The sequence below is a fragment of the Protopterus annectens genome, chromosome 5.part1 (genome assembly GCF_019279795.1).
Source record: "Protopterus annectens isolate FY-2018-M chromosome 5.part1, PAN1.0, whole genome shotgun sequence".
NCBI lineage: Eukaryota > Metazoa > Chordata > Ceratodontiformes > Protopteridae > Protopterus > Protopterus annectens.
This window is the reverse complement of record NC_056736.1, coordinates 8662116-8682536: the sequence shown is the minus strand read 5'-3', so window position 1 is coordinate 8682536 and position 20421 is coordinate 8662116. Positions and strand designations below refer to the sequence as shown.

General features: G+C 35.4%; 1 protein-coding gene across 1 annotated transcript in view; it reads right to left on the bottom strand.

Moving 5' to 3' along the window:
• The window catches only part of LOC122803660 (protocadherin-9-like), a 2559623-nt gene that overhangs the window by 1626598 nt on the left and 912604 nt on the right, over positions 1-20421 (bottom strand). The gene's annotated exons all lie outside the window — the stretch shown is intronic.

The window sequence follows — 20421 nt, the reverse complement described above, 5'->3', positions numbered from 1 at the left end:
TTTTACTTTTTAACAAGGGGCTGCATAACTATAAAAGCTATTTATAACCTTGATTGTTTAGGTTTTAATACTGGTTGAAAACTTTTCAACTTTTTACCATTTTACTTTTTAACAAGGGGCTGCATAACTATAAAAGCTATTTATAACCTTGATTGTTTAGGTTTTAATACTGGTTGAAAACTTTTCAACTTTTTACCATTTTACTTTTTAACAAGGGGCTGCCTAACTATAAAATCTATTTATAACCTTGATTGTTTAAGTTTTAATACTGGTTGAAAACTTTTCAACTTTTTACCATTTTACTTTTTAACAAGGGGCTGCCTAACTATAAAATCTATTTATAACCTTGATTGTTTAAGTTTTAATACTGGTTGAAAACTTTTCAACTTTTTACCATTTTACTTTTTAACAAGGGGCTGCATAACTATAAAAGCTATTTCTAACCTTGATTGTTTAAGATTTAATACTGGTTGAAGACTTACAGCAGCATTCAAACCTGGCTCCTTATCAGCCTACAGTCTCAAGATTCAATTATATTCGGCTGTCTCTGTATCATTACTGATATCATCCCCTCCTAATTTTGTTAATAATTTTTGAATAACCCTAAATTTAAATGTATACTACAAGCATTTCTCTTAACATATTTAGCAAGAGAACTAGCAATAAGACCTCTTCTTATATCAGACAAGTGCTCAGATACTCTTCTTTAAGCTTCCTATTGCATTTACCCACATAAAAACCAACACAAGTAGCCAAGTAGATATGTTTTCAGAGTTGAACATTGCATAACAATTACATTCATATTTTCTACTACTAATATGATGCATAAACTCAGCACGATTTAAAATAGATTTACAAAAAGAGCAGTTATTATAACAAGGGAAGGTGCTCTTCTTTTTACTAATGGTGTGCATTCTATAACATGCATCTCTTTATAGCATAATCTGACCATGCATTTATATAAGCATATATTTAATCTGTTTTACTATAATCTAAGATAATCTATTAATAAATGACATAATTAGTCCATATAAAATGGAGTATTCCAAAGGCTCTTGTCACATCCTGTCTTTTTTATCAGGCGAGTGGTATGATATGCCAGCTTCTAACTTTCCTTTTCCACATGTCTGCATGTAGACAGAATATTCCTCGCACACACTTTCTACTCTGTACCTTCTTAAAAAATAGCATATGCTTCTGCCAAAAGTAAAATGTTCTTGCGCAGAACATACAAATAAATATTCAAGGATACCTGGTATTGCATAATTATACCAACTCAGCCTAATTCTTAGACTCAGTAAGAAAAATACAAATAAAAATCCATTTAAAAGAGAGTCACATTACATAACCACTAAGGTCTAACAAATTCCCCTTAAATATCTAATTTGTCTAAATAAGTTTACATATTTTGTACGGGGCATCTGCTACTTAACCCTGCCTGTGTTATAGTTTGTTATACCTAATATGACATCACCAAAATCCAGAACTATATTGGACTCAAATAATCTTATCAGGTGATGTTTCTCAAAGACAAAATATTAAATATCAAAATGTAATTTCAACTAACTCAAAGGTCAGATATCTAGTCTGAAATAATATTTCTTACACAGATAAAGATGCATTGTCAAACGTTAATTATTGTAAAATAATCTTGCTGTCAGAATTTTGACATCCGTACAATTGCCAGTGTAACATATAAAAAGATGCACAATGAAAAATCTAATTTATTCCACCAGCTATAAGCAAGTCCTACTTCTGTGTATAATTATTACATTTTTCATCAGTTATGCTGAATGCAAAATCCCAAACTAATCTCTAAGCCTGTATTTCTAATGCTAGAATAAAAACACTAGCAGTATGCCATATCCTTGATCCAATTTCAGATGCTTGGTTAAAAAAATGTCATGTTTTCCATATATCCTATTTCTGTTAAGGGTATAATCCTTTACCAACTAGTCTCATGCTTACACTTTGCAGTTACTGAAAAATAAAATTCAGCCAGGACATGTAAAAAATTATATCTAAAATTTAAAAAAAAAACAAAAACATTATATATATATATATATATATATATATATAGAGAGAGAGAGAGAGAGAGAGAGAGAAGCACTTTACTATCTTGAAATACTGAAATCTTGATTTTCAGTATCTCAGGATGAAAGTGCTGAAAGTGCAGTTGAGCGAAACTGCATTTGCTCGAATTCGGAATGTTGAATCCGTGGTTGTGGTGGCACGCTACGGGGGATTTACTATGTTGGTAAGGTGCTGTGGGATATGATTTGCTTGCCGTTGTGTGGATATATGTGGAGATTCAGGTAAGTGTTGTTTTTTAAGGGTTTTGTGTAGGGGTTTGAGTGTATGTGAGTGTACTGGGAAGTTTTAGGTGTGGGTTAGAGTAGGTAGGTAAGAGTGTGAGTGTGTAACTGTTGAGAGTGGTGGTGTTTGTAAGTATATGATGTTTGTTTGTGCAAGGGGAATATAGAGTATGTAGTGGTGGATTTAGTGTCTTTGTCTTTTTAGTGTGACCTCGGAGTTAGTATATATAAGTAGAGGGGGTGTGAGGGGCTTGCCCCCAATGGGGAGTGTTGTGGGGCTTGCCCCCTGCTTATATGTAGGTTAGGTGTGTGTCTTTGTATTGTTGTGTATGTGTGTGGTTTGTTGGTTTGTTGTAGTGTGGGGAGGAAGGTGTGTGCATGTTTGTGCGGTGGAAGGTTTATTTAAAAGTCGCGATTTTAAATTTTGCGCTTTTGGGGTTTCGGTATTGTGACTGTTCGGCTTTAAAGTCTTGGGATACTGAAGTTTGAGATTTCAGTATTTCGGGATTATAAAGTGAATATATATATATATATATATATATATATATATATATATATATATATACATATATATACATACAGGAGCCATTTATAATCTCAAAATACAGAAATGTCGAATTTCAGTATCTCGAGACTATAAACCCAAATGTTTAAAATAGTGAAAGTTTATAATTGTGAATTCGAATATCTTGAACTCACAGTTATGGCCTTACGCTACGTGATGTCCGGGATTGCGTGTTTATGGTGTGTGGTGCCATGTGTGGATCTAGGTGTTTTGTCAGGTAAGTGAGTGTTTTGTAAGGGATTTGAGTGGGGGTTAGAGTGTGTTTGAGTGTGCTGATATGTTTGATGTGTGTGTATGGGACTTGAGAATGTGCATGTGTGATTTTGCTTTTGTTTCCTGCTTATGCGATCTCGCAGTTAGTATATATAAGTAAGGGGGTGTGGGGGGTGCATATGAGTTATGTATGTGTGTAGTTTTTGTTTGTTTATGTTGTGATGTGGGTGTCGTGGTGTATGTATGGTGTAGTGTATGCAGTTTGTTCGGTGTTTTGAATTTCGTGGTTTTGGGCTTGGGGTTTTGCAGTTTCTGGGTTTTGTGGATTCAGTTTCATAGTTTCAAGATACTGAAATTGATGTTTCAGTATTTTGAGATTATGAAGTGAATATATATATATATATATATATATATATATATATATATATATATATATATATATACACACATATATATATATTATATATGCGTGTGTGTATATGTGTGTGTGTGTGTGCGTCTTTTTATGCACAGCCCAATAGCTGCTGAGATACTAAGTCCTGTAACAGTGTATATAGTATTAAACAGATATGATCGCATGAAACATTTCAGTAAATCCAGAAGAAATTATGCTTAACCTATTTCTAAATCAGTTAATTCCCTTAACTATGCAGTCATTTCCACCACTATTCATTTGTGATCAGATGTCTCAAATTCCATTTCCTTTATTTCTTACAAATTTCTCTTCATGTCCATTTAGTAGTAAAAACATTGTTTCACATTCCCCTTCTAGAGTATTTGATGTTACTAGTATCACATTAGTGAACTTTGGGCAAAAAGTCTGAATGAGAATTATTCTTAGAAAGGTTTATTTCTTTGCAGTTTATTGTAACTTCAGAAAAAAATTACTTTTTTGTAAGGATCCACATATATGGATATATGTATAGTAACTTGGTTGTAATAATAGCATACCATTTTGCAGAAACAATAAATTTAATGCATTAGAAAATGTACCGCAAACTACCGATGCAAAATTGTTACTACCCTTTGGAAGAAGGTCTTTTTTATATACAGCTGTCTTTACATTAAATGAATCCTTTTGTCAAACATAACTTACCTCATTGTAAACTTTTATATACTGCATTTTTCTCTGCTGTGATGGTTTTTACTAATTGTATATAGTATGTAAAGTAACCTTTTCTTTAATAAATATTATATCAGTCACCTTTGACTGTTCTGCATACTGACAGCAAAGAGTCTATGCTCCCTTTGTAATTATTTTATATCACATTTTTGCTTCTTTTATAGCTTTTGTCTATGGGCTTCTACTAAAGAAAAGTTCAAACTAGTTCGACTATCCCAGAAAACAAATATAATAACTAACTAAATGAATAAATTAAATGAATGAATGAACAAATGAATTGATTAATTAATTAATTATTTTAGAGAAAGCTCATGGGGATCAGTGCTGTGACATAATTAGATAATCCTAAAATTTCTTAGCAAAGTTTATATTCCTTATATTTCAATGAGTAGGTTTTATCTCAGTTGCGGCAACTTAATAAAATGTATTATACAATAAAATTATTACTGTTTTTGATAACAATTATTCTGATGAAACTGGTAAAAGAGAATTACAACTTGGTGAGGTTATGTTCTCATGCAGAGAATAATATATGCTCTCCTCTTTCCAGTTATTTTTTATGTTTTCTTTCCTGCTGTAGTGAACTTATTTGCTGATGCTGAAGTGGTAAGGAACAATATATGACAGCACATAATGTTATAAGAGAATGCTCATGATTTAGATTATTTGGGGGGTTACAAATCTAACTTTTCACGACTGAAGCAGAGGGCAACTGGGTGGATTATATAGATCAGCACAAGTTAAAGTGTGGTCCTCAAAGAACAGGTGTCCTGTGAGTTTGTTGCTAGTTCACAATCATGACCAGGAAAGAAAGCAGTGCTGTGGGCTTTTTTTTTCTACTTTATGCCAAGGTCCAGATGCTGTACTGTTAGGATAATTGTTTAAAAGCACTGACCTTTGGGAAAGCAATTCACTTAACCAATCAGTTTGCTGTCTTTCAGTTCCTTGATGGAGCAAAAAGCCTGTGAATATAAAAGAAGGAATGGCTGGTTGCTGACTGCCTGTGGAATTAGCTTTGGGGACATGACAATTTTTTCTTTTATTGACATTAATGGGGGAATTTACTGGGGGAGTTAACGGCTTCAAAAAGATGATTTATCTCTTTTGTTTTCTTCTTCTTTCAAATCCTTAAGTCTGCAACTTTATTTTTTATTTATCTATAGCATTTCTTTCATAGAGACACATGTTATCAGCTGTTTGACATGTAACACTTTTTATTCCTCCAGGTCTTAAGACTTTTCTGTGCAGATTCTCCAGGTCATATTGGCATATTCCAAGTTTTTCTTTTATTTTTCTATAAGTTTTCATCTTTCATTGCATTTCCAAGGATGATGCATAGCTGTTATCCTTTACTGGGGTTTCTAAACTCCTATTTCTGTCTTTTCCCTGCAAATATTGCACGGAGACTGAATTTTGCTTCTTTTTTCTCTGACCTTCCTATGTGTTTCTGGATTAAGTAGCAATCAGAAAATACAGGTTACTTTAGCGACTTTCTAAATACAGACACTTAAGGAGGGCAGAGAAGGAGTGTTGTAGTGGATTGCACTGTGTAGTTCTGATTATAACAAGATGGAACACATTTTTGGGTCATTACTTTGTGTCATTATTATGCATTTATTCATGTATTTAAACACAAACTATCAGAGGTGCATAAAGTTATACATGTAGCCATTGTGTGTGTGTGTGTGTGTGTGTGTGTGTGCATGCGTGTATATGTGTGTGTGTGTGTGTGTGTGTGTGTGTGTGTGTGTGTGTGTGTGTGTGTGTGTGTGTGTGTGTATGTGTGCATGCATGTGTGTGTGTGTGTTTATACAGGTGGCATTGTTCCCAACTGTTCCCAATCTTGCCTCAAGTGTTGATCTGTTCTTCACAAATTGTGTGCTTTTCAGGCTAATCGTAATGGATTGCAGTGACTGAATAATTATAGATATCTGAGTTTTAGACTTTGGAACCTTAGAATGCTTGCAAATGCAAAACCTGTTATTCTAGCAAATTTCAAAGTATACAGGAATAATATTTAAAATCTGTCCCTGATAGGGGTCTTTGAACCTTATTCTCACAGTGGTAGGGGTGAGGACACATGCTGTGTATATGTATGACAGAAACAATTTTAACTAGACGATTGTGGCTATTCATTGTTTTATTTCAATTCCCCCAAGGGAGGTGTATAGGAAGTGATTATTATCATTTTTTAGGGGGTGGGGGCAGGCAGTATTTCAAGGTATGCCTTTTTTGTATCATTTGTCATCTCTTTATTGGGAAATGCTATTTTTGTCAACTTTGAACATTAAACTTTAGACACAGCATTTGCTCTTTTTTGCTGTTATGATTTATTTCTTCCTTGAAAGAAAATAATGCTTAATTTCTTTCCCTCGTCAAGAATTTTGTTAAGGCCATCATTGGATCAAAAGGTTAAAAAAAAAGCTCTTAAATGCAACTCAGAGTATCTAGAGCCCCCCAGCATCTGGGGACTGGGCCTATATTATATGCTGGAAAAGACTTTTCTTCAATTGGCCGTTATCGGAAATTACCCTTTTCCCCAATGTAGAGTGATCTCAGAGTTGGTATATTTAGTTAAGGGGGCACAGCCCCACCCCCCATGTCAGATTTTGACTTTGTGTTTTTTGTGTATGGTCCCTTTCAATGAGGGGAAATGTATGAAAGCCTGCATTCTTGCACTGCAGAGGTGAAATTTCATACCTGGTACTCCTGCTATCAACGCCTAAGGTAATCATACCATCCTTCACCATATTACTACCTGTCTGAAAAATTAAATTAAAAAAACATGAAAATTAAGGCTGCAGATGAAGGTACTTGAACCATGCAGATGCTGGTTCTTCTAGACAATCTCACTGTTTTAAAAATGTCAGCAGCAGTAGCACATACACCTTAAATATTATATTTTATCATAAGAAGTATAATAATCTGAAGCAATATGTTTTTTTCCAGTACAAAAAAAAATTATGAATCCAGATGCTACTGCCTGTGCATGAGGTGTTGTGTTATAATTATAAGTGACTGTTAAACTTCCTCAACGTGCATTCTGTTCTAGCTTTAAACTCACACCTCAGTTCAGATAATCTTACGTTAAATCAATACTGCCAACGTTTCTGGTACACTTTAAAATAGTTTTACTGTCACACAACCCATAGTCTACTGACAAGATTTCAAATCATACAGATGATGAAGAAGTCTCTGTAGGAGGTGAATATTTATCAAGAAAAGTAGAGGCTTCTTTTACCATTTAGCTATTTCTGCAAACAATCATGTTGCAAGGGTCTATCTTTAATTATTTCTCCCTTTTGCGTTACACTTAAGACAGGCAACATCATGATTCCTAATTTCCCTTTGTTCATAGGTTCATAGGTGTGTACTAGGCTAAAGGCCCTGAAGCCTGTATAAGTCTAGCCCAAGAAGATTCCCTGGCATCATGCCACACAAAGTTAGTTCCCATTGCCCCTGTCTGAATTATTATCTACTGCTTCACATCACCTTTTGTGAATGGACAAGATTCTGTTACTGTTTTAAAAGTAAGTTTTCCTAAGCAAACACAGAATCAAAAAAAAAAAAATGCTGATTGCAAAAAGGAAATATTCACCATTATAATTCCTCAATTTCCATACGTAATGGATACGTGCAGATACTGCTTGGTCAAATGTATATTTCTGTAAGGCATTCTACAAATTGTTGCAAGATGGTAAAGAATAAGAGATCTCTAAAACTGTACACATCAAGGCTGATGTGGCATTTTCCTTACAATATTCCATCAAGACAGATTAAATATTTTAATGTTTGACGGTGACTTTTTTCTCATGGAGATTCTAGTACACTATCAGATATAATTTCTCACGCTACTTCCTTATCTTTTTAGATAGCCAGTAAATCTGTACTTTGGCCTCCCTTCTTTTTTATTATTATACATTTCCATTGTTTCCCTGGGCTTTTCCATTTCAGCTACACAATTATGATTATTATTTAACTAAACTTAAATTAGAATATTTTTGATTAGTGCACATCTTTTCACTTGTAATATATCTAATTTTATGCTAACAAAGCTTCCAGGCTTTCTGTAATCTCGGTAACTAGGAGAGTGAAGTGGATAATGTAGAATCATAAACACTAAAGTTTCCATTTGTTTCTATCCTTTCCAATGAATACAATTAATTTACTATGATCTACCCCATCATCATTTCTATACCATGTATCGATGCTCTTAAATCCTTTTTATATTACATTGTTACATGCCTTGCTGAAATTCGAGTAGTCCCCATTTTATTTATTTGTTTATTTATTTATTTATTTATTTAAATGGTAACTCAGTCGGTGAGTCATATTATAAGTGTCTGGTATGACCCTCATGAAATTGAGTCTTGTTGTTCACTGGACTGCAGATATAATTTTCCTCATGGTCTTGTGGTCCACTGGACTGCAGATATCATTTTCCTCTGGAATGAGGTTCATGGGTAAAACTGTACAAAAATGAATAAACTCTTAATGGACAACATGTACCTACCTATAAAGCTACTAATAGTATGAATACACTTTATACTATACTTACAGAAAAATAACAACTTTAAATTTCTTAGTATGCACTCTGGTATCTCAGACTGAATAGGTCCTCTATGGAGTGTCCATAAATCTCAATATACCTTATATAAAACAATAAATCGAAATAATTCATATCCATTCATTCACGCATTCATTTAAAGTAAGGCTTGTTATACTTTTCTGTTGAAAACAATAATCATTTTATAGGAACCACTGCATTTCATCTATTTTGAATCATAATATTAGATTTCAAAATGTGAATAGCCTCCTTTTTTCTAATTTTATCTTTAAATGGTTCCTAATATATGAACTTATTGGCGTGTTTTGTATTGTTACGTACCTTAACTATTGGTAACCCTGTCCACAGCCCAGAAGAAGCTCACAAATGAAATTACTTTCAAACCACATTACTGATAAGACTGCATATTTTGAGCCCAGCAAGCTGAGGAAAAACATTTTCTTTTTTTTTTTTTTTTTGATTAATCACATACTGTCACAACCTCAGTCATCACAAACTGTGATCAAAAAATAAAACAAAAAAAAATGACTAAAATTAGCTGTAAAGAAATCATACAAAGACCACCAGTCTTTAATCTTCAAAGATCAATAGACTTACAAATGTTTTGGCAAATCACTGACTTACTATGATATACTAGTGCTATCAAACAGGTTGTCCACAAATATAACTTGCCTTTTCCTGCTACTACACCAATATTTTGGAACAGGGCCAATTTCATGAGGTAATAAATTAAAAAATAAGTCTTTTAAACATCTCTTGACATTTTTTTAATAAATTAATATACGTAAATCTATTACATCAAACACAAGGCTGTCATTTGGTTAAATACTATATCCTTCCAATATTTCCACCACTGAAATGGATACTAAAACGTGACTGCTGCTCAGTTCTTTTTTTCACCTAGCCACATTAACACAAACTGCCCAAGTTAGGACATGACAAAAGCAAAATCTTTTTAGTGTGGATTCCTAGATTGCCCAGCACTGGTCATCAGTACAGTAAACCTGAGGCCCAAAAAGCCAGGTATGGTATGCACATGGCTAATCACAACAGCTAATGGAATGGCTTGAAATACGGTTATTTTCTTCCTTATATAGAAATCAAAAATATGACTACTTAATACCTAACACAACCATTTGTGATGTTTGTGTAGATTTCCTACAGACTGTGTCATCCTTTGAACATTTATGGACATCTAGGTACCTTCTTTGGACAATGTATGTTGATAAATGGTGTTTATTTCCTGTTTTATCTAATGTGACACTGGTTGAAAAAACTTATAATATGAATCATCAGTTGTATGAATCACATATCTGCTAGACTAAAATAGTTAACCATGGCAAAGGTGTCATGAACTTCTTGTACTGACCAGGGCTTTGCCCTTCATCAGCCTGGGAGATTTATCTGTCACTGGGAACTCCACTTTCACCACTGAATTCATGGGATAGTGTACTTTTTCTCTGAATATACGTTCTATATGGCATTAAAGAAAGGCACTAGTCACTTGGTACAGAACCTGGACACACACATCGCTAACAAGTAAAATGAGGGAAGCACCCACCATGATCAGCTCATGGACGTCATGTGTGAACTTTTGGCCTGCTTGTCACCTTTTTTATAAGTCACTGCTGCATCAGATAACTATGCTGTATTATGAAGTCTGGCAGTATTATTAAATATTAACTTCACATGCACATCCGATGTTATTTTACCATGGAAATGAAGAAATAAAGTTCAAAAAAATAAAGCAACTAACGTCCATTTATTTAAAAAGAAAATAAATCATAGGACAAAGGAGACTGACATGTTTGCATGTTTACAAGCAAACAAAAAGAGCAAGACTATCATTCTATTTTTTTCATCATATGAACTGATGGGGATTTTTACATTTTCTTGTGATGAATTACACCTTCATTTTATTTAATGTATGTATCTATGCATGTATGAGTGATTGTGTGTGTGTGTGTGTGTGTGTGTGTGTGTGTGTGTGTGTGTGTGTGTGTGTGTGTGTGTGTGTGTGTGTGTGTGTGTGTGCACGTGTGTGCGTGTGACTACTGCAGAAACATATGTGGTAAACTGAGTCACCTAACTGGAATTTAATATCTTTTGGACAGAAAGCATTATTAAGATGAAGGCACTATATTTTGAAAAAAAATATATACAGAAGTATATTTTGGTTTGGCTTCAGTTCTAAGTCTGTTATACTATAGTGTATATATCTTTATGTGTTTGTGCTTTTTCTATTATATTTAATTTTAAGGCTAATTTTAGATAAGAATGTTTATTGAGTATTGAAAGTGCATGTGCTTTACAGTGCTATGATTTCTAAAATTTAACATGAGCAAGCCAGCATATAAACATAAAATCCAGATTATAAGCAAAACAAGAGAATCTAAGGTGTGACTTATGGTCTGATAATTGTTCTCCCCTTTTATCAGTGGCACTCAACACAAGTGTCATGTGTCTAATTATGCATAAGAAGTGCTCTTTTTGGAACAATGGCCTAAGGAAAATGACTGAATAAATAAATTCACTGAAAAAAAATTACAAGAAAAATTGGAGCATGATGATAGTAAGTGTATTGTTCAGGAAAGAGAAAATGAATTATTATTATTACACTGAAAGTGATTAATGTGGCTGTAATAATATTAAAATAAAATTACTAGGTCAGAACTACTGAGATAAACTGAACAAGGCATGACAGAACATGGCACAGACAGAGAATGTCATTCCTCCACAGAAGGAAAATGAGCACAGTGTGGCAGGAACCCTGACAAAGATCCACCTAATGTTCAATGCTTTGACTTTAAGCTATGCATCATGGAATGTATTTACATGTCCTAGGTGCTCAGAGCAACATACGTCAATAATGTGATTGAAAGGACAGATCTCAAAAGGAATTGCACATGCTCAGCATCATTAGACGAGGAAGAAAAGTAACTTATGTGTTTCCTGAGGAAAATATAACATAATCAGGAGATCATATCCTCAATAAAAAAACATTTAAAGGAAAAAAGTGATAGTGACCAGTTGTTCAGTGCTCAGAACATCATCATAGGAATGTCATCTTTTAAAGTCAAAATCCAGTATGCTCCAAATGGCTGAAGTAACAAAAACTCACTTTGTTAAAACCATTTTAACCACAAGCATTAAGTGCTTTCAACCTGTAGCTAGGTTTTCATCAGAATGATTTCCTTTCCACTTTCAAACCTTTTAAAATATCAACCATAGACATGATACAAAACATGTGACTAAATCATTTACATTTCATCTGTTTGTTTCTTTTTAATACAGCTGCATAATTCAGTATTCCATTAAGGCCTGGATCCACATAAGCATTCAAACTGCAATTTCATTTCTAAAAACTCCAATTCTTCTTCCTTATTACCAATGACATTTCTTGGAACAAAATCCACTACAGTACTTAGTGTAAATGCACATGTCTGTGTGTATGTGCATGTGTGTATATTTGTGTGTGTGTATGTATGTATATATATATATATATATATATATATATATATATATATATATATATATATATATATATATATATATATATATAGATATATATATATATATATATATATATATATTTGATTTTTAAATTACATTGTCCTGATCTAGGAACCCAACACGTCCCACCCATGGTGTGCTCAATACTCTCTCAGTCTCTTCCAAGTGCTGTACAGAATCTGTTTCAAACAATGCCAAAAACAGACTTTGTACAAATCTCTCTACAGTGATACTACCAATTCATTGGTAACAGCACTCAGTGGATTACTCCTACTAAAGTAACTTATTGCTGCTGTTTCTTTTGCTACTAAGTGCCATCCACACCAGCCCACCCTTTACTTTATCACTGTATGATCGCTGTCTCACATAACTAGTATTTAGTTAAACTTTTCTAAAAAAAATCACCCACTCTCAGAAATATTTATACCTGACAGCATTTTCTATGCACATGCTTTCAGCCCCTTATAGTCCCGCTGAAACATGCAATCATGATCTTAGTAGCTAAACACTTATACTTTTTCCACACTAGCTGGTATTAGAGGGACCTGGTCTTAATTTATTCAAAGCCCCACCAGACTGGACGCCTGCCTTTGGATGATTGGGTCTTGGTTTTGTTTGGGATAGCATGATCCATGCATTCCTGGAGATGTCCGTAGAATGCGTTTATATAGGATTCTGCAGTTTGGGCCATAGTTTCCACTGGCCCTGGGGCCTTGAAGGATTCCACTTCAGTTTTGAGAAGTGAGAAGTTCGCTTTTGAGAAGTTTTCACTGTGGTTTTCTGGGTTGGGGTGGGGTCGGGATGTGGACATCCAGTGAAATTAATTTATGGTCTGATCTTACCAATGAGGGATATACTTCTGGTGTGGAGCATAGAGTCCCCATGTTGGTAATGATCAGGTCTAGTATGTTGTCCCCTCTTGTGGGAGTGGTGACTAGTTGTTCCATAGCATTTTAGTTTATAATTTCCAGGAACCTTTGGGCTAAGGTGCTGGGGCTTGAGTAGTGCTCCCAGTCAATGTTTGGGTAGTTGAAGTCGCCCAATATAATGGTGTTCGGAGAGATCTTCATGTTCTCCAATGTTTTCAGGAAAGCCGAGTGGGATTCCTGACTTTGAGAGGGTGGTCTGTAGGATGCTATAAACTGAAAAGCAGTCTTGCCCACTGTTAGTTGCACATGGATGGTCTCCGATACGTGCAATGCCACTAACCTGGAGGTGTGGATATCCTTGACAAATATGGAAACTCCCCTCCTTTTGTGGTTTGGTCCGGGTTTGGGGGCAAAAGCATGATATGAGGTATAGCCTGGTAGTGCTGGGGTGCTCTCTGGAGCCTTGAACCAGGTTTCTGTCACTGCACAGATATCGATGTTCTCCATACTGAGGAGAGCTTCGAGTGCGTGCATCTTGAGGTTAAGACTTCTGGCGTTTAGCAGCATTACCCTTAGTTTCTTGTTCCTTGTGCTGTCTATGGGGGTGGGTTTGACTTTTGAGCCTTGCCTAAAAAAGGCACTATGGGGGTGGCAAGAGCCTTTGCCAATATCCGAAAGCCCAGAGATGACAGGTGCAAGCCGTCCCTAACGAAGCAACGTGGCTTGTCGAGCATGTCATCCCAGGCTGACAGAGACTGGATCCCCTTTGAATGACACCAAAATTTTAACAAATTGTTAAAATCGATAATTTTGTCTTTGTACTGTGGCATCATTCTAGGTGAGGGTAAGATGCTGCTCAAGGTTAGGGTCATACCAGCCTGGGCTACATGATCAGAGAGCTCCTCTATGTCTCTTTTCATGTAGTCCAGGGAGGTACGTCTCAGGTCATTCACACCAGCATGTACAATGACTGAGTCATATTTGTATTTCCTTTGGAGTGACCTGAGTGCTTGCATTATGTGGCGGATCCTAGCACCCGACAGGCAGCTCACCGTGATCTTCTCTTTATTCAGCCTGGTGAGCAGGACGTCAGTGTGTCTGACAATAGAGTCACCTATTACAAGAGTATCAGGTGTGTTATTCAGCCTTAAGGGCTGTGGCTGCTTGGCACACTGACTTTGTGGGCTATGTGTTGTGCGTGTTTTGTTTTGAGGTAGCATTTGCCTGGATGTCTGCTTTGGAGGTCTCTGTTGCTTAGGTAGATTTTTATTTAGAGCCTCCGAGTATGTTTTTGTGTATTTATGTGTTTGGTTCGCTGATGTGGTGGGACTATGTGATACTGGAATTGTGTTGTGTGAGGTTACCTTCTCCTCCTGACTGGATACACCAGTTTTGAAATGAGAGAGCTCAGCCTCCAGTTTGGCTAAATAGATGCATCTCTCACATATATTTGAACCTGTTTGGAGGAGGAGAGGGTTGTCCGTGTACATGAAACAGTTGTAACATTGCCTCAAAATTCCCAGATTCACCAGCTGGACTGGAGAGGAAACCATTGACTGACCTTTGGACATGCTAGAGTAATATAGGGAAATTGAATTTAAGACGGACCAATAGGGGTCAAGGTAATCGTAGAGAGTATAAGAGTAAGTAGTGCTTATGGTTTAATAGTGCTAACTTGTAGGATTACTTAATTGGACCAGTGAAGGGCCTTAGAATGAGAATATGGTGTTTAAATTGAGAGATAGAGCAGTTCTAAGGGAAAAAGTGAAGAGCAGACTTTGTGGAGCCAGGAATAGTTTAAACCCAATTAGGCGGCACTGCCCGCTGTTGCGCTATGCACAAAAATGTGCAAAACCGTGCAAAAGAGGGTTTTAAGAGAAGAAGATGATATACTAGTGCTATCAAACAGGTTGTCCACAAATATAACTTGCCTTTTCCTGCTACTACACCAATATTTTGGAACAGGGCCAATTTCATGAGTTAAATAAATTAAAAAATAGGTCTTTTAAACATCTCTTGACATTTTTTTAATAAATTAATATACGTAAATCTATTACATCAAACACAAGGTTGTCATTTGGTTAAATACTATATCCTTCCACTATTTCCACCACTGAAATGGATACTAAAACTTGACTGCTGCTCAGTTCTTTTTTTCACCTAGCCACATTAACACAAACTGCCCAAGTTAGGACATGACAAAAGCAAAATCTTTTTAGTGTGGATTCCTAGATTGCCCAGCACTGGTCATCAGTACAGTAAACCTGAGGCCCAAAAAGCCAGGTATGGTATGCACATGGCTGATCACAACAGTTAATGGAATGGCTTGAAATACGGTTATTTTCTTCCTTATATAGAAATCAAAAATATGACTACTTAATACCTAACCACACCATTTGTGATGTTTGTGTAGATTTCCTACAGACTGTATCATCCTTTGAACATTTCTGGACATCTAGGTACCTTTTTTGGACCATGTATGTTGATAAATGGTGTTTATTTCCTGTTTTATCTAATGTGACACTGGTTGAAAAAAACTTATAATATGAATCATCAGTTGTATGAATCACATATTCTGCTAGACTAAAATAGTTAACCATGGCAAAGTTATCAGGAACTTCTTGTACTGACCAGGGCTCTGCCCTTCATCAGCCTGGGAGATTTATCTGTCACTGGGAACTCCACTTTCACCACTGAATTCATGGGATAGTGTACTTGTTCTCTGAATATACGTTCTATATGGCATTAAAGAAAGGCACTAGTCACTTGGTACAGAACCTGGACACACACATCGCTAACAAGTAAAATGAGGGAAACACCCACCATGATCAGCTCATGGATGTCATGTGTGAACTTTTGGCCTGCTTGTCACCTTTTTTATAAGTCACTGCTGCATCAGATAACTATGCTGTATTATGAAGTCTGGCAGTATTATTAAATATTAACTTCACATGCACATCCGATGTTATTTTACCATGGAAATGAAGAAAGGAAGTTCAAAAAAATAGAGCAACTAACGTCCATTTATTTAAAAAGAAAATAAATCATAGGATGAAGGAGACTGACGTGTTTGCATGTTTACAAGCAAACAAAAAGAGCAAGACTATCATTCTGTTTTTTTCATCATATGAACTGATGGGGATTTTTACATTTTCTTGTGATGAATTACACCTTCATTTTATTTAATGTATGTATCTATGCATGTATGAGTGATTGTGTGTGTGTGTGTGTGTGTGTGTGTGTGTGTGTGTGTGTGCGTGTGTGTGTGTGTGTGTGTGTGTGTGTGTGTGTGTGTGCGCGTGTGTCTACTGCAGAAACATATGTGGTAAACTGAGTCACCTAACTGGAATTTAATATCTTTTGGACAGAAAGCATTATTAAGATGAAGGCACTATATTTTGGAAAAAAAAAATATACAGAAGTATATTTTGGTTTGGCTTCAGTTCTAAGTCAGTTATACTATAGTGTATATATCTTTATGTGTTTGTGTTTTTTCTATTATATTTAATTTTAAGGCTAATTTTAGATAAAAATGTTTCTTGAGTATTGAAAGTGCATGTGCTTTACAGTGCTATGATTTCTAAAATTTAACATGAGCAAGCCAGCATATAAACATAAAATCCAAATTATAAGCAAAACAAGAGAAACTAAGCTGAGACTTATGGTCTGATAATTGTTCTCTCCTTTTGTCATTGGCACTCAACACAAGTGCCATGTGTCTAATTATGCATAAGAAGTGCCCTTTTTGGAACAATGGCCTAAGGAAAATGATTGAATAAATAAATTCACTGAAAAAAAATTACAAGAAAAATAGGAGCATGATGATAGTAAGTGTATTGTTCAGGTAAGAGAAAATTAATTATTATTATTACACTGAAAGTGATTAATGTGGCTGTAATAATATTAAAATAAAATTACTAGGTCAGAACTACTGAGATAAACTGAACAAGGCATGACAGAACATGGCACAGACCAAGAATGTCATTCCTCCACAGAAGGAAAATGAGCACAGTGTGGCAGGAACCCTGACAAAGATCCACCTAATGTTCAATGCTTTGACTTTAAGCTATGCATCATGGAATGTATTTACATGTCCGAGGCACTCAGAGCAACATACGTCAATAATGTGATTGAAAGGACAGATCTCAAAAGGAATTGCACATGCTCAGCATCATTAGATGAGGAAGAAAAGTAACTTATGTGTTTCTGAGGAAACTAAAACATAATCAGGAGATCATATCCTCAATAAAAAAAACATTTAAAGGAAAAAAGTGATAGTGACCAGTTGTTCAATGCTCAGAACATCATCATAGGAATGTCATCTTTTAAAGTCAAAATCCAGTATGCTCCAAATGGCTGAAGTAACAAAAACTCACTTTGTTAAAACCATTTTAACCACAAGCATTAAGTGCTTTCAACCTGTAGCTAGGTTTTCATCAGAATGATTTCTTTTCCACTTTCAAACCTTTTAAAATCTCAACCATAGACACGATACAAAACATGTGAATAAATCATTTACATTTCATTTGTTTGTTTCTTTTTAATACAGCTGCATAATTCAGTATTCCATTAAGGCCTGGATCCACATAAGCATTCAAACTGCAATTTCCTTTCTAAAAACTCCAATTCTTCTTCCTTATTACCAATGAAATTTCTTGGAACAAAATCCACTACAGTACTTAGTGTAAATGCACATGTCTGACTGTGTGTATGTGCATGTGTGTATATTTGTATATATATATATATATATATATATATATATATATATATATATATTTGATTTTTAAATTACATTGTCCTGATCTAGGAACCCAAGACGTCCCACCCATGGTGAGCTCAATACTCTCTCAGTCTCTTCCAAGTGCTGTACAGAACCTGTTTCAAACAATGCCAAAAACAGACTTTATACAAATCTCTCTACAGTGATACTACCAATTCATTGGTAACAGCACTCAATGGATTACTACTATTAAAGTAACTTATTGCTGCTGTTTCTTTAGTTACTAAGTGCCGTCCACACCAGCCCACCCTTCACTTTATCACGGTATGATCGCTATCTCACATAACTAGTATTTAGTTAAACTTTTCTAAAAAAAATCACCCACTCTCAGAAATATTTATACCTGACAGCATTTTCTATGCACATGCTTTCAGCCCCTTATAGTCCCGCTGAAATATGCAATCATGATCTTAGTAGCTAAACACTTATACTTTTTCCACACTAGCTGGTATTAGAGGGACCTGGTCTTAATTTATTGTGCAATGAAAAGATTACCTCATACTACATATTAATTTAGCCAGACCTCTACTGTGTGTTTGATAATTGGAAACTCTAGCAATGTCCTGAGGAGTCTTAGAATTGCTGCCTGTTTCCTGCAGCATTTTCATTGGCCTGGTTTCTGTCCGGTCTGCTCGCCCACACTCCAATTGGCCTCACTCCACTCCCTACCCTAACCCCAAGTACCACCCACTCCCACTACTCCTAACTTTGGTCACACTAGACACTCACAACAATTATTTCCACTTAATAACACTATAGCTATTAACACACACCCACACATAATTAATTCTTAAAGTTTCCTCTTCTACTCAACACATACACAATACTCCCAACTCTGTTTCCTACCTAAAGCAATTAATACCCTTCTTTCAAAACCTTTACTATACCTTAATAATCCCACAAGTCACTCCTACACAATATCCCATCATATCAAATATCTAAACATGGTATCACTATACACTGTCTCCCTCACTCTCCTAATTATTACTAAATACCTCACTTCATAACACATCCAGCTAACCAGCACTTTACCTTTTCCTACCACTACACTCCCTCAAGCTCTCCATACACCTCCACATAACCTCAATATAGCTCCCAATCTCAACAATACCACTCACTTCTGATACTTCCAGTAATTCACCATTTCTCAAAATTCCACCCTTCTCTCAAATTCTTCTCTCAAAATAAATGAATTAATATCAAAATTCTACACTCTACTCCTAAATAATGCTACCAATTTAAACCTCTACGCTGATATCCACCCAAACGTTGGACCTAAAACTGACATACAACTACCCACTACCTCCCCAGCCCCAAACCCCATGGAACTATTAACATCTCAACTAAAGGTTACAACCTTCTACTTATAAACATGAACCTAAGCAACGTCCTCAATAAGATATCACTGCACTAATAATAACATGGCTAAAACCTGTTATAAAAGACAGTGTAATTCTAACTCCAGGTTACAATATACATAGACTGGACAGAACAAATAAATGTGGAGGGGGTGTAGCTATAATTTATAAAAAACAATCTCAAACTAGTACACCTAGAATCAGCACACCCTACCTTTAGAAAAACTAAAATACTATTTATCAAATTTAAAATAAACTCCAGGAAATACCTCACCATCATAGGTATTTATACTCCTCCAGGTAATAACCTTGCTATGACTGAGGAAATACTCCACAATACATCTTTAACACTCCCCCAATAAATCATAATAATGAGGGACTTTAATGATGGCTGGTTCAACCGAGTCTCCAAAAAACCCACAGATTTCATTAATCTACATGTCTTTACCCAGCTAATAGACTCTCCAACTAGAGTAGACAAAGCCAACAAAAAATAGTCTATTTTTGATTGGATACTAATAAATAAAACCTCTCACACCTTTGAATCTACAGCATCAGCTATCACTCCCAACATATCTACTCAGACAACTCCACCTCCCCAAGAAATACCACCTTCCTGCAAATCTGAAACAAAAAAGACTTTAACCGTCATACAGTTAACTACCTCCTGCACACCTGCAACTGGACCCCACTCAAAACACTACCACCGGATACCACAGTGAAATACTTTAACATTACCTTCCTCAAGATATAAACAAACTAGCCCCTTGCTGAACTGCAAGAAGCAAATCTAATTACACTCCTTGGTTAACAAAAGAAACCAAAAATCTACTTAAACAAAGGGACAAAGCCTGGTCACACTGGCACATGAGCAAAAACCAATCCAACCAAGACCAGTACTGTAATCTTAGAAATAAAGCTAAAACTCAGATCAAATTATACAAACAATACTACAGAGATACTCAGCTAAACACCACAATCACCCCAAAAAATTCTGGTCTACCATAAACAAGCTACTGCAACTCTGACGACCATCAACACCATCCCCATCAATTACTAGTACTCAGTTCAGCATTACCACTCAGTTTAATTATTTCATTACAAATTCTTTGCTATCA